The sequence below is a fragment of the Podarcis tiliguerta genome (genome assembly GCF_965153285.1).
Source record: "Podarcis tiliguerta genome assembly, chromosome: 1".
NCBI lineage: Eukaryota > Metazoa > Chordata > Lepidosauria > Squamata > Lacertidae > Podarcis > Podarcis tiliguerta.
This window is the reverse complement of record NC_139534.1, coordinates 26,822,389-26,835,920: the sequence shown is the minus strand read 5'-3', so window position 1 is coordinate 26,835,920 and position 13,532 is coordinate 26,822,389. Positions and strand designations below refer to the sequence as shown.

General features: G+C 43.3%; 1 long non-coding RNA gene across 1 annotated transcript; it reads right to left on the bottom strand.

Annotated features, from left to right (window-relative positions):
• Window positions 1-4,331: 4,331 nt before the first annotated feature.
• Window positions 4,332-6,327, bottom strand: LOC310665380. The gene is made up of 2 exons (XR_014505442.1): window positions 6,228-6,327; window positions 4,332-4,551 (listed from the first exon to the last, which is right to left on the bottom strand). It is a non-coding gene; the product is annotated as an uncharacterized lncRNA (long non-coding RNA).
• Between the last annotated feature and the right edge of the window lie 7,205 nt (window positions 6,328-13,532).

Below are 13,532 nucleotides of genomic sequence, written 5' to 3'. Positions count from 1 at the left end.
AGGATGAGAGAAGCAGGCCCATCATCAACTCTGCTGAGAAGACAGGCAGATCCTCCCATCCCCTGTCACCTGGCAGCAACCATTGCATCAGATGATTTCAAAAAGTAAAATTCCTGGCACCCACAAAGAAAGTTGTTGAGCTTTTCTTAGGAAGACCCCAAAATCAATGAGCATTTTTGAATTTTTTCCGCTGCTTTTTCCATCACGTTGCCATACGTCCGGATTTTCCCTGACATTTTGCCAATTCGGGAAAATTCCCCCCAACGCCATTTTTACACCCGAAAACCAGGACATCTCAGAAATCTTCCTGATGTATGACAAGCCTACATCAGACTGTAGCAGAGGAGGGAAAAGAAGAGCAGCTGAGAGACCAGAAGCTGAGAAACCAGCAGCTTTGAGGTCCTCCTGCCCTTAATTTTTTCCACCTTAGCTGGTCAATGGAAAAACTTGTAACTAAGGGTTCTTCCAGATTGTACCTCTTATAGTGCCATCCTTTCTGCTTTTCCTGATGTGTTGGGTGTGAAACTAGACCACCTGCACTGCCATAATATTTTCATTTTTTAAAGGAGTGTGTGATCGAGCTCTTCCTTTCTTCATCCTATGATAGGATGTGTTCATAATGAGGCTGCTTACATGACATCCGTCTCTCTTTTCCATTTTTCTTTCTCACTAGTGAAATTCAGCTGAGGAAGCATGTGTGCAAATGACTGAGAACTCTTCATGCTTTTTTAAAAAATAGATATTTCAGAATTTTGTTCATGAGGGACATTTTCCTTCCAGGTCCTCTGGGAAATGGTAGAAAGCTCTTGCATTCACCATACAGATGGCTGTGCGAGCAAACACACACCCTGTCCAAAATCCAGTGATTTGGTGGGATCCCGATCCAACCCAGGTTGACACAAGGCTGACCCAGGTCTGGGCTCCAAACTGATTCAGAGGCCTTGCACAGTGTTGAATAAGGCTTAGCCTTATAGGCTCTGAAGAAATGTGAGGGAGAGGGAGAGGGAGAGGGAGAGAGGAGGAGACACCCAGCCGGCTTGCATCTCCTCTGCCCTTTTGCTGCCAGACCCCCCCCCCCCCAATTTGGGTAGCCTCAGATTGCTCTGGATGCACCTGATCTGGTCCAGGAGTATGGGGTTAGTGGTGGAATAAGAGGGCATTACAGGAAATGTTATGAATCCCTAGCTAATGTTTAAACAATAAAAGTTGATTTGCTTTATCAAAACACCAGAAGCACAAGTGATCAAAAAGCTTCAATTACTTTGACTGACTGGCCTCCACTTGAGAGCTCAAGGGATCGTGGGAAGCCATCTTTTACAGAATCACACAACTAGTCCATCTAGCCTGACTGGCAGCAGCTCTCCTGAATTACTGGCAGGAGTCTCTGGCAGCCTTCTTGGAGATTCCAGAGGCTGAACCTGGGACCATCTTCATGAGAAGAGCATGCTCTACCACCGAGATATGGCAATTTCCCTTCCCACCCACCCCCATGAAGTGCTTTTGCCTAAACCACAATAAAATCCTCAAGATCTGCTATCTGCCTGTCACAAAATATCTTCCTTTTGCACCCTACTCCATGAAACCTGCAGAGCCAGAAATCCTGATCGCTGTAATCAACTGAGCACGTACAACTCCTTGGGAAGAGATGAAGAGCCGGAGCATGCTTTATGGTCAACGCGGGGGTGATACCAAAGAAACCAGGGAACTCCCCGGGGCAAGCAATTCTCATGGCAGACATACCATTAGGACAAAACATCACCGCATGACTTGTCCTCATTGCTGTTATGAAGTCTCCACGGCATCATGCAATCTTGCTGGTGGCCCCAGAGGGGAGTCTGGGGACTTATGACAAGATGGAAGCAAGTCGGTGCTTTAGAACATTCCAAGCAGGACAGGGATGGCTTGCCACACAGAGGTAGTTTTCAGCGCCGTTCTTGCAGTGACAGATTGTAATGTGTGCTGTGCTATATAACTTGAGAGGATAAAAACAGAGGCAAGCCAGAAGAGGAGGAGCTGGTTGTGATCTACACCACATATCCTTATTCAATGTATACTTTTGTAGGGCTACACCTTTGTTGAAATATATTCTGTGCCTCAGTTAACCTGACACAATAATAGGCCTTGCTTTGCGCACTGGGACTTACTGCCTATTAAACGCACTATGAAATGCAAGCGTAAGCTATCCAACAGCTTACTGGAGGATTTCTACTGACACAGTAAAACACACAATAGAGATTTTGGTTCTTAATGGCAATATTAGGTGAGCACAAAAACCTTATTATGCAGGAATTCAGACGTCACCAACAGAGACGGAAGAAGAACAGTGAATTTCGAGATCTATCGAGGCTTTGCTACAACATAATGCTATGTGAGGAACTAGCCAAGTGACATTTTTCAGTGTTCAAAAGTTGAATTCAATCCTCTGTTTCCAAGCATACACACTTGAAAGCAAATTTAGAAGCCACATATCACGTTAAGAATAAAAGTTTATGCTTCTGCAGAGAGTGCTAGATTGGCAAAGATGGCTGACTGCAATGATGATTGCTTTAGAAGTGATGCAGACATTGTTATGAACGGCCTATTGTTCACCCCAACATTCTACACACACACACACACACACACACACACACACCAGTTTTAAACACGCCTGCGGTTTTGTTAACTTGCTGATTTTATTCTGAAGAACTGACAACAAAGGATTTGGCGGTGGGGGGGGGGGAGGGAGGGAGGACTCCACTAAAAAGTCAGTTTGTTCCCTCTTGTTAACAAGCATGATATTATTCATGACAAGAGCAAAATTTAGTGCTGAGTGTCATCTCCGCAGAGTCTAAAATTTGAGGAGACCGACTCCAAAAGAAACTGCAGTTTTGCAGCTGTCAACAAACTCAACAGGGGTGCCATCCACACACTCTTTTAGCTAGCTGGAGATATAAATTTTATTGGGAAGCACAAGTTCTAAAGTTTGATCTCTGTCCAACAAGTCCATTGTAAATATACATACCGGTGTCAAACTGCAAATTGCATTTTGCAAGAGGAAAGAAAAACTTATTGTAAATTGAGATCATGCCAAAACATCAAAGAAATTCTTCTTCTTCTGCAGAACCAATGGAAAATGAAAATATTTTAATTATCCTAATAGCCCTCTTTTAAGAAATTAGAATTGTTTAGAAAAAAGAACCATAAAGCTGGAGGAGGGGGATATAAGCTGTCCTTTGGAGTTAACAGTGAATGAAATCTCTTTTCTTTTGCAGTACTTGGGTTGGATCCAAACTTGCCAACAACAGAGCACCACTGGTGCTGCAAGGAGGGAGCAGGCATGTTTGACAGATTCCACTGTTGCTACTTTAATAATAATAATAATAATAATAATAATAATAATAATAATTGTACCCCACCCATCTGGCTCTGGGTGGCTTCTAACATATTTAAAAACATAAACAGATGTTTTCTAAAGGTTATATACTTACTCATCTCCTTGACATCTGATGGCAGAGCGTTCCACAGGGCGGGTGTCACTACCAAGAAGGATCTCTGCCTGCTTCCCTGTAGCTTCATTCCTTGCAGTGAGGGAACTACCAGTAGGCTCTCGAAGCTGGACCTCAGTGTCTGGGTTGAACAGTGGGGGTTTTAATCAGCCCGACTCCTTAGCTGGTGACTCTGCCGTCTCCAATTCTGTGTCTTCATTGACACTTGACTAGAGGGTCATTAATGCTCCTCCTCCTTCTCCACATTCCAGCTGGGGAATGTTAATAAAGCACTACACCACCAGGTGCCTAAGGATGGAAAAGGTCACATCACTTCAGCTACAGGAAACTTTTTAAAAAGCCCAGAACTTTCCCAAGACAGAGCTGAAGGAGGAGGAGATGTCAGAAGGAAAAGATGCAAGGCACAATTTGCTGGCTTGCTGCTGTTCCATCAGCTGAGCTGTGAAGGTGGTTCATGGTGCTTATGAACATGCTGTGAGCCTCCTTATAGTGCATCTGTTTCCAACCTAAAAGTCCACATAGCTATTAGGAAATGACAGGCAAATTATATTATTAGCCCCCACACTTTTTTTTTTTTTTGGAATACACTGCAGCAGACAGAAGAGGCTGTATTTTGTTTACCATAAACAAGCCGTGGATAAAAGATGCAACCTACAGCTTTTCGCACTGAGCTTATTAACTATATGATTCCGTTAGAAACATGTCTCTGGGTAACCAGCTTAACACAGTGCATTGTGGTTATGTCCAGTGAGCAAACTGAAAGGCATTTTTTGTTGTTGTTGAAAGCCTTTGTACTGGCTCTCAAAAGCGTTATGTCTCCGATGTAAAAATACAGCTACAATATAGTTTTGGTATTGATTTTGCTTTCACAAAGAGGAGGGAGGGAAGGGAAAATAAAGTACATGTTTGCACATAGGTACTTCTATTGTGACATCTCCGAAATAGATGTTTGCTATCAATATCAACATCTCTGTAACCACACAACAGATCTGAAAGACCTGTGTAGGGATTCTCGCACTCCCTTCAATTGCTCCTTGTGCCGGGCTTTCAGTCTTTCAGAATTCACCTGGAATACAGACAGAAGTGAGAGATGTAAAAAAAAACAGAGAAAGGGGTAGGAATGAAAAACAAAAAGAAAATGACAAAGATGGCCTATAGCAGGAGTGGGAGGACTTGTTGGACTCCAACTCCTATCAGACCTAGTAGACAGCATGGAAACTGTAGTCCAACAAAATCTGGAGAGTCACAGGCTTCTAACCCCTAGATCTTTCTTGAAAGGCTTGTTTTCCCACAGTAGAATGCATATGGACACAAATGGTTTCATGAGCCATTGCAACCAAACATTCCAACTTGGGCATGCTCAAATTATCTTTTAAAATAAGTATAGCTTCCACTTAAATTTGTTGGTGTGTGTAATTTGGTCCATGTAGTATTGGGCTCCTGAGGAACATATGGCTTTATAAATAAAAAACCCAGCACTTTGACTTGGGTTCAGCCACTAATGGGTAGCCGGTGTAGCACAGATGGAAAGAGATGAAGTTCTTCTTCTTTTCTATGCTAATTAATGTTAATCAAGGGATTGACAATTGGATAAGTAACCTCACTTGTTGAAACTGGAAATGTTCATTTAATAAATGTGCAGGAATTGGTTGGTGGATAGTTGTCTGAAAAGGAGTTAAGTTTTAAAAAAGCAAGGGCAGTCATACCTCGGGTTAAATATGCTTCAGGTTGAGCATTTTCAGGTTACGCTCCGTGGCGACCTGGAAGTAACGGAATGTGTTACTTCCGGGTTTCACCGCTTGCGCATGCGCAGACACTCAAAATGACTTCACGTGCATGCGTGGAAGCAGCGAAACGCAACCCACACACGTGCAGATGCGCAATCGCGTGTTATGTTTTATTCAGGATGCGAACAGGGCTTCGGAACGGATCCCGTTCGCATCCAGAGGTACCACTGTAGATTGTAATGTAAGGTTATTTGTAATGTTTGAAGTTAAACTAGAGTTAACTGGGGAATATGATGCAACATCGAGGAGAACCATTGACACATTCAGGAGGGCATACAGGAAGTCAGATTTGGGAAAATGTTGAATTTGTTCAGATTTGGGAAAATGATATTTTGTTTTAATTTAATTTAATTTAATATGTTTTAATTAGTGATCAATTTGGGAAAAAATGAAAATCAATAAAAAAGATTTTCAAAAAAAACACACAGAGCGGTTGGTGGTATGTGTTCAAATCACCTTGCCCCAGTGAGCAACCTGGCTGCTGAATCCTGCAGCAGCTGCTGTTTCCAAACTGCCTTCAAAGGCATCCCAGCATATAACACAGTTGAGTCTTACTTCAACAGTGGCAACGTGGTAACATAGCAGGCATGGGCCACACATAGAACTTATCTCCCACAGAATGAAATGGCCCAAGAGGCTCATGGGAAATGCAATAGTGGGCACCATGGCTGCCTTGAGAAGTGATTGTGTCACTGCCTAATGGTAGGGTCACCTTGTTATTTGAACGACGGGTTCACATCATAATGCTCCACTCCTGGGTCTACCTTGCCTCTGGCATGCAACTGGCACAATCACCCGAACAACAGACAAGAGTTTCTCAGGCTTTTATGTACTTTAGACCATGGGGCAAAATGATAGGGAGGATGGAAAGGTGCGTTGATAGGATATACATTGAAAAATATGACCACAATATCATAAAACATACTTAAGGAATTTCCAATAATAAAATGCTTACCTGTTTCCTTAGTATGAGCATTGCAGTCTTTTCTGTAATTTTCCAGGACTGATTGTTGTTGTTTTTCAAATCCTCTTTCTCTTGAATCCAGGCCACTTCTGAAATAAGCATTATTAATGCCACTGATGTGGAAAACTCAGCAGTGGCCAGAAGACTGGAGAAGATCAGTCTACATCCCAATCCCAAAGAAGGGCAGTGCCAAAGAATGCTCCAACTACCGCACAATTGCACTCATTTCACACGCTAGCAAGGTTATGCTTAAAATTCTACAAGGAAGGCTCAAGCAGTATGTGGACCGAGAACTCCCAGAAGTGCAAGCTGGATTTAGAAGAGGCAGAGGAACCAGAGACCAAATTGCAAACATGTGCTGGATTATGGAGAAAGCTAGAGAGTTCCAGAAAGACATCTACTTCTGCTTCATTGACTATGCAGAAGCCTTTGACTGTGTCGACCACGGCAAACTATGGCAAGTTCTTAAAGAAATGGGAGTGCCTGATCACCTCATCTGTCTCCTGAGAAATCTCTATGTGGGACAAGAAGCTACAGTTAGAACTGGATATGGAACAACTGATTGGTTCAAAATTGGGAAAGGAGTACAACAAGGCTGTATTTTGTCTCCCTGCTTATTTAACTTATATGCAGAATTCGTCATGCGAAAGGCTGGGCTGGATGAATCCCTATCCGGAATTAAGATTGCCGGAAGAAATATCAACAACCTCAGATATGCAGATGACACAACCTTGATGGCAGAAAGTGAGGAGGAATTAAAGAACCTTTTAATGAGGGTGAAAGAGGAGAGCGCAAAATATGGTCTGAAGCTCAACATCAAAAAAACAAAGATCATGGCCACTGGTCCCATCACCTCCTGGCAAATAGAAGGGGAAGAAATGGAGGCAGTGAGAGATTTTACTTTCTTGGGCTCCATGATCACTGCAGATGATGACAGCAGCCACGAAATTAAAAGACGCCTGCTTCTTGGGAGAAGGGCAATGACAGGCCTAGACAGCATCTTGAGAAGTAGAGACATCACCTTGCCAACAAAGGTTCGTATAGTTAAAGCTATGGTTTTCCCAGTAGTGATGTATGGAAGTGAGAGCTGGACCATAAAGAAGGCTGATCGCCGAAGAATTTATGCTTTTGAATTATGGTGCTGGAGGAGACTCTTGAGAGTCCCATGGACTGCAAGAAGATCAAACCTCTCCATTCTGAAGGAAATCAGCCCTGAGTGCTCATTGGAAGGACAGATCGTGAAGCTGAGGCTCCAGTACTTTGGCCACCTCATGAGAAGAGAAGACTCCCTGGAGAAGACCCTGATGTTGGGAAAGATGGAGGGCACAAGGAGAAGGGGACGACAGAGGACGAGATGGTTGGATAGTGTTTTCGAGGTTACCAGCATGAGTTTGACCAAACTGCGGGAGGCAGTGGAGGACAGAGGTGCCTGGCGTTCTCTGGTCCATGGGGTCACGAAGAGTCGGACACGACTAAACGACTAAACAACAACAACAACAATGCCACTGATTTATCATCAACTGACCCGCATTTCTGATTTTGTCGGCTATTTCTTCCTTTGTGTGAAATTTGTCACGAATCAAAGCCCTGACAATCCCCTGTATGCATATGCTTTGGGGCCCATGGAGCGTCTAGGGTAAACACTGTTGGTAGGCGGGCGGCATGTGAGCCATATTTATGCAACTGAGAGAAGGAGAAAGATATTCTTTGATCCTGACTTAGCCTGAAAAATGAATGCCATCCTCTTTTAAGCTCCAAAGGTGTGTGAAATCCTAATGCTGCACAGTAGAGGTTTGGATTAATAGCAAAGTGACGGTCATGACAGTCTAAAGAATTTAAGTGCTAGGCTTTTCACAAGGAAGATTTCTCTCTCTCTCCCCGCCCCCCCCCTTTCAGCGTCTTCTTAAGAAGGAGGTATTTTAAAGATTTGCTTTGCTGGATGGAGTGTGCCACAGAAAATCTCTAGCAGAAATGCCTTGCAAATCAGAGGAGCACATTTTTACTTTTGTTTCTATTGCATGGTGGGAACTAAACAGGTAAAGTTCTGGAGAGTGGCCAGCCTTTGCCTACCTCATGATCTCCAGATGTTTTGACCTACAACTCCCATCAGCCCCAGCCAACACCTGCTGGAGGGCACCAGGTGGTGTAGCATAGGGAAGAGAGCTTACCCCACTGTTTCAAGCCAGAAGTGATTCTTTCTAAGGACATCTTCACTTCTGGCCAATTCCTTGGTTCTGCAAACTGGCCTTGGTCCAGTATACCTGAAGAAGCATCGCCACCTCCATCGTTCAGCGATGGACACTGAGGTCCAGTGCCGAGGGCCTTCTGGCAGTTCCCTCACTACGAGAAGCCAAGTTACAGGGAACCAGGCAGAGGGCCTTCTCGGTAGTGGCACCCACCCTGTGGAACGCCCTCCCACCAGATGTCACCAGATGTCAAAGAGAACAACAACTACCAGACTTTTAGAAGACGTTTGAAGGCAGCCCTGTTTAGGGAAGCTTTTAATGTTTGATGCATTACTGTATTTTAATATTTTGTTGGAAGCCGTCCAGAGTGGCTGGGGAAGCCTAGCCAGATGGGCGGGGTATAAATAATGAATTATTATTATTGTTATTATTACTGATCAAACTACACATTGTATACCAGCACATGTAATATAACAAGTTTTTTAACACTCTGGCTTCTCCTCAGATCGTGAAAAGCAGCTTTGGGAGACATGACATATAAATATCAGAGATAGCAAAATGTGATCTTCCCAGATGATGGGAAAACTTGTCAGGAGGAAAAACATTAATGAAAATATCAGCGGCACATATCACATTTCATTTGCCAGTCTGTGTTTATCTGATTTCTCTGTCTATTCCTATCTCTTTTAGACAGACTTTATATCTTTTCAAATCAGCATAATCCCCATAGGGCTTCTGGAGTGCAAGTTTTGAATCTGAAGTTCATTAAGGTGCTGAATTTAATTACTTTGATATGCAGTTTACTGAGACCAATGCTGAAATCTATTTTTGATGGCATTGGTTTCAGAGATAATTTCTTTCTCAAGGTAGAAATAAACATTAGCAACATTTTAGTTTAGCACATAAAACACACACACATGGAAACTATTAAGCTAGTGCAGAAATTCAATTAAACAATAAGATGCCACATAAAGATAAATGAAGTTGCAAGCTTTTTAGAGAAAGCAGTTAACAAAAGACAGCTTACGCTTTCACACATCATAAAAAAATGCCCTGAACTGACTCAGCATAGGAGCTCCTGGCTGCTACAAAGATGTATAAATTCATCAAAACACCTGGAAGGGAAGCCTAGACATCAGGTATTATTTACCATCTTGAATTATTCCCACACAGCCAATGGTTGTCCCTCACATAGTAACTACTAGCATCTCTTGCCACATGAGGGCTCATGAAAATTAAACCATCATCTCCAAATGAAATTGGTGTAGAACCGTCACTCTTCCACACAGGAAAAAGAAAGATACCTAAGGAGGGAGACTGTGAAGGCTTTTTATATATATATATAAAAACATGGGTGATCTGGTAAGCTGGTCTTGAAATTGCTCTGACACAGATCAAATTAATCATTTACTATCCTGTTGTGTCATGGGCCAATGCTTCCCTAGTTTATGCATTTATAATAAAATTGCCATATTTTTCCATCTATAAGATGCCCCCATATATAAGATGGCCCCTATTTTTGGGGACTCAGATTTAAGAAAATGGGAGGAGATGTATCCGTGTATAAGACACCCCCTAATTTTTGACATTATTTTTAGGAAAAAAACTAGTCATACACAGAAAAAAATCAGCTGTGATTGGTGTTGTGTATGGGGGTGGCACTCACCTAACACCCAAGGCAGTGAGAGTGGCATTGGTTCTGTTGGTGTGGTTTGCACCAAGTTTACCACAGCCTCACCCCTCCTTTCCTCGCTCCCAGTAAGCTACAGTGACTATCTGAAGATCCAGTGATTGTTGAAGCTCCACCATGACATATGCTACTGTTTCTGACATCTCACCTTTCCTTAAAGCAATTCACGGTGGTGAACACAGTTTCCTCCATTTTGTCTACACAACAATTCTGCGAGGAAGGCAAGGCTGAGAGCAGGTAGCGACTGGCCCAAGGTCACCCAGTGAGCTCCACTGGTGATTGAAGATTTGCATGTGGATTTCCCCATTCCTATAAGTTGTTTTATCCTTGGCATGTATCAAAGTAAGTGTTTAGTGGGCCAAATCCCCATCTCCTAAGAAGACAGAGGGATCTCTCTCCCATGTAAATTGATAGGGGACTTAGCCTGAAGAAGCTGTGGGACGAAATTATTTAGTACGAATTTGCCTGCATGCTGATAAATCATTACACAGCCCAATCCCATACCATTCCTTTCTCTCATCCCAATAAAGGATAAAAAAAAAGAAAAGGTAAAGGTTAAGTCCAGTCAAAGGCGACTATGGGGTTGTGGCGCTCATCTCACCGAAGGAGCCAGCATTTGTCCCCAGACAGCTTTCCGGGTCATGTGGCCAGCATGACTGAACCGCTTATGGCGCAATCGGACACCATGATGGAAAGCAGAGCATACAGAAACGCTGTTTACCTTCCCACCACAGTGGTACCTATTTATCTACTTGCACTACCGTGCTTTCGAAAGGCTAGGTTGGCAGGAGCTGGAACAGAGCAATGGGAGCTCATTCCGTCATGGGGATTCGAACCCCCAACCTTCTGATCAGCAAGCCCAGAAGGCTCTGTGGTTTAGACCACAGCGTCACGTGCATCCTATTCCCAATATTAAAACAAACACCAATGCAAGTGAAGAGGAAGAATAGGCACACCATTGTCAACAACAATAATACTCTGAACCAAACTTGCCTCTTGATCCAGGGCAACAACGGCAGCATCTTCCACCTGTGAACAGTTTTGCAAAGTACATTTTTTCATCTCCTGTTAGAAATCATTTCTGCAAGTGCATCACAATGTACTTTACAAAGCAGATGGGCTAATAAGCTGCACCAGAGCCAGCCCCCCTGCAGTTTCCATCACACGCTCTGCTGCCTGGCAAAGGCTATACCTCTTTAAAGCAATTATATGCCCTGACAGGACAAGGGGACGCTGCCAACTCCATATAGCTTACCTATACAGTAGAAAGTCACCTAATTAACAAGTCGCTTTGATTAATTAACCCTGAGAAAGGCATCTGGCATCTGTGCTAAAGGTAAAAGCAAACACCTTGTTGTGACAGTTACTGAAGGATGTCACCGGGCAGATTTTTTTTGGAAAGGGTATGTATAAAGATTAATTGCAGCTGAAAAGCATGAGCTTCCCTCCTGGTTTGCTTGTCAGCAATTTCAGCATTGCGCAGAGCCAAAGCCTCTTGCCTTGCCGCCATTGGCTGAACTGCTGTGACGTCATCCACAGTCTGATTTGGAAAGGCAGTGAGCCAAAGGAAGGCTGGGTAGAGGAAGCAAATGCGTTCAAGTTGAAAAAGGTTCCTTACCCTTGTTTTAGGCATTTACTAAAAAACAGTCCCTCATGCAAGCCCAGTTGAATCATACGATCAATTCAAAAGCAAAGATCAGTTTGTCATTCTACTCAGCCACCTGTCTGAACCCTATTGTGGAGCAAGCCAAGATTCTAGGATCTCATAACCGGGGTGAGGATTTCAGCCAAGCAGAGATCCCAACCTGAGCTTAGGACATGGCATGGTCAATCTTCCCCACAGACCCCCTATGTGCCCCCCTTCACTATGCTGATCCTGCCCAATGCCATTTCTGCATTCTACATAGCAGACTTTATTAATGCCTTCATTTCATTGGAGGAAAGGTGAAACCCTCCCAACCAAGGATCAATTAAATTCCTTTCTGGACCCATTAACCAGCAACCCAAGTGGCTTGGTGAGGGCTTTAATGTGAGGTGGGCACATGGGAAGTTTGTGGGGTAAAATGGCCCCGTACCCAGGCAAGTGAGGCCTTTTGTAGCTTCTGCCCACCTTCCCTCTCTCATGAGATCCTATAGTAGGATCCTTCAAGGGGTAGCCATGTTCAAATATATAAAAGGATGTCATATAGAGGAGGGAGAAAGGTTGTTTTCTGCTGCTCCAGAGAAGCAGACACGGAGCAATGGATCCAAACTACAAGAAAGAAGATTCCACCTAAACATTAGGAAGAACTTCCTGACAGTAAGAGCTGTTCGACAGTGGAATTTGCTGCCAAGGAGTGTGGTGGAGTCTCCTTCTTTGGAGGTCTTTAAGCAGAGGCTTGACAACCATATGTCAGGAGTGCTCTGATGGTGTTTCCTGCTTGGCAGGGGGTTGGACTCGATGGCCCTTGTGGTCTCTTCCAACTCTATGATTCTATGATTCTATGCCACCCCATGAGAGTCCTAATCTGGAGGCAGAACTCCGACTCTCCTTCACTGCTCTCTGGGTCATGTGCCACTGTATATCTTAGCTCAGCTGAACCACTTATTTTTACCTATTCTACATGATTGAAGTAATTAGCTGTTTAATTTTAGGAAAAGCAATCTTTTAACTTCAAGAAGATGAATGGTGTTCTTTTGTGCATGGGGGTGGCTTGACTGCGACAAGGAACAGGTATTTCCCCCAAAATCAAAAGCTACTTTGATATAGGCAATGATTGCACATCTGCATCTTTTAAAAAAGCCAGTAATGTAAAACAACAACAGCAGCAGCAGCAACAGCCACGAGAGGTGACAGGTCTTAGCCTAGTCTGCAAGCCACTCCCTATACTTGCCTATAGTATATGCTTGACTATAGTAAATTGTTTACATTTCTCATGAAACTCTACACATGGTACTGTTTCCTTATTGATGCTGCACAAGCCCCTGTGTCAGGAAAGGGATTTAAAAAATGCAGCCCTACCAACTCTGATGATCATCATACATCAGTGTATGATGTATTCAGTGTATATGTATTCTGATCAGATTCATCTTATGACATGGCCATCACAATCCACTAACTAGCCATATTAGTGATTGAAAGCCTGTATATGGTTTCTTCTTCCTCTTCTTCTTCTTCTTCTTCTTCTTCTTCTTCTTCTTCTTCTTCTTCGCTTTATGTGGCAGGTGAAAAACTGCCCACTTCACAGAGCACCACATGTAGCTTGGCCTTCAGATGATTGTTTCTGGTAAAAAATGGAATCTGCAGTGCTAAGACAATAACTTACTCACTCTGCTTCTAATCTGACCAATGGCCTGCCCCTGTTCTTTTGTTTCATTCAAGCGCTATTCATACACCTGTATGCCGCTACAGATTATTCATTGACAAATGTAGGCATTCAG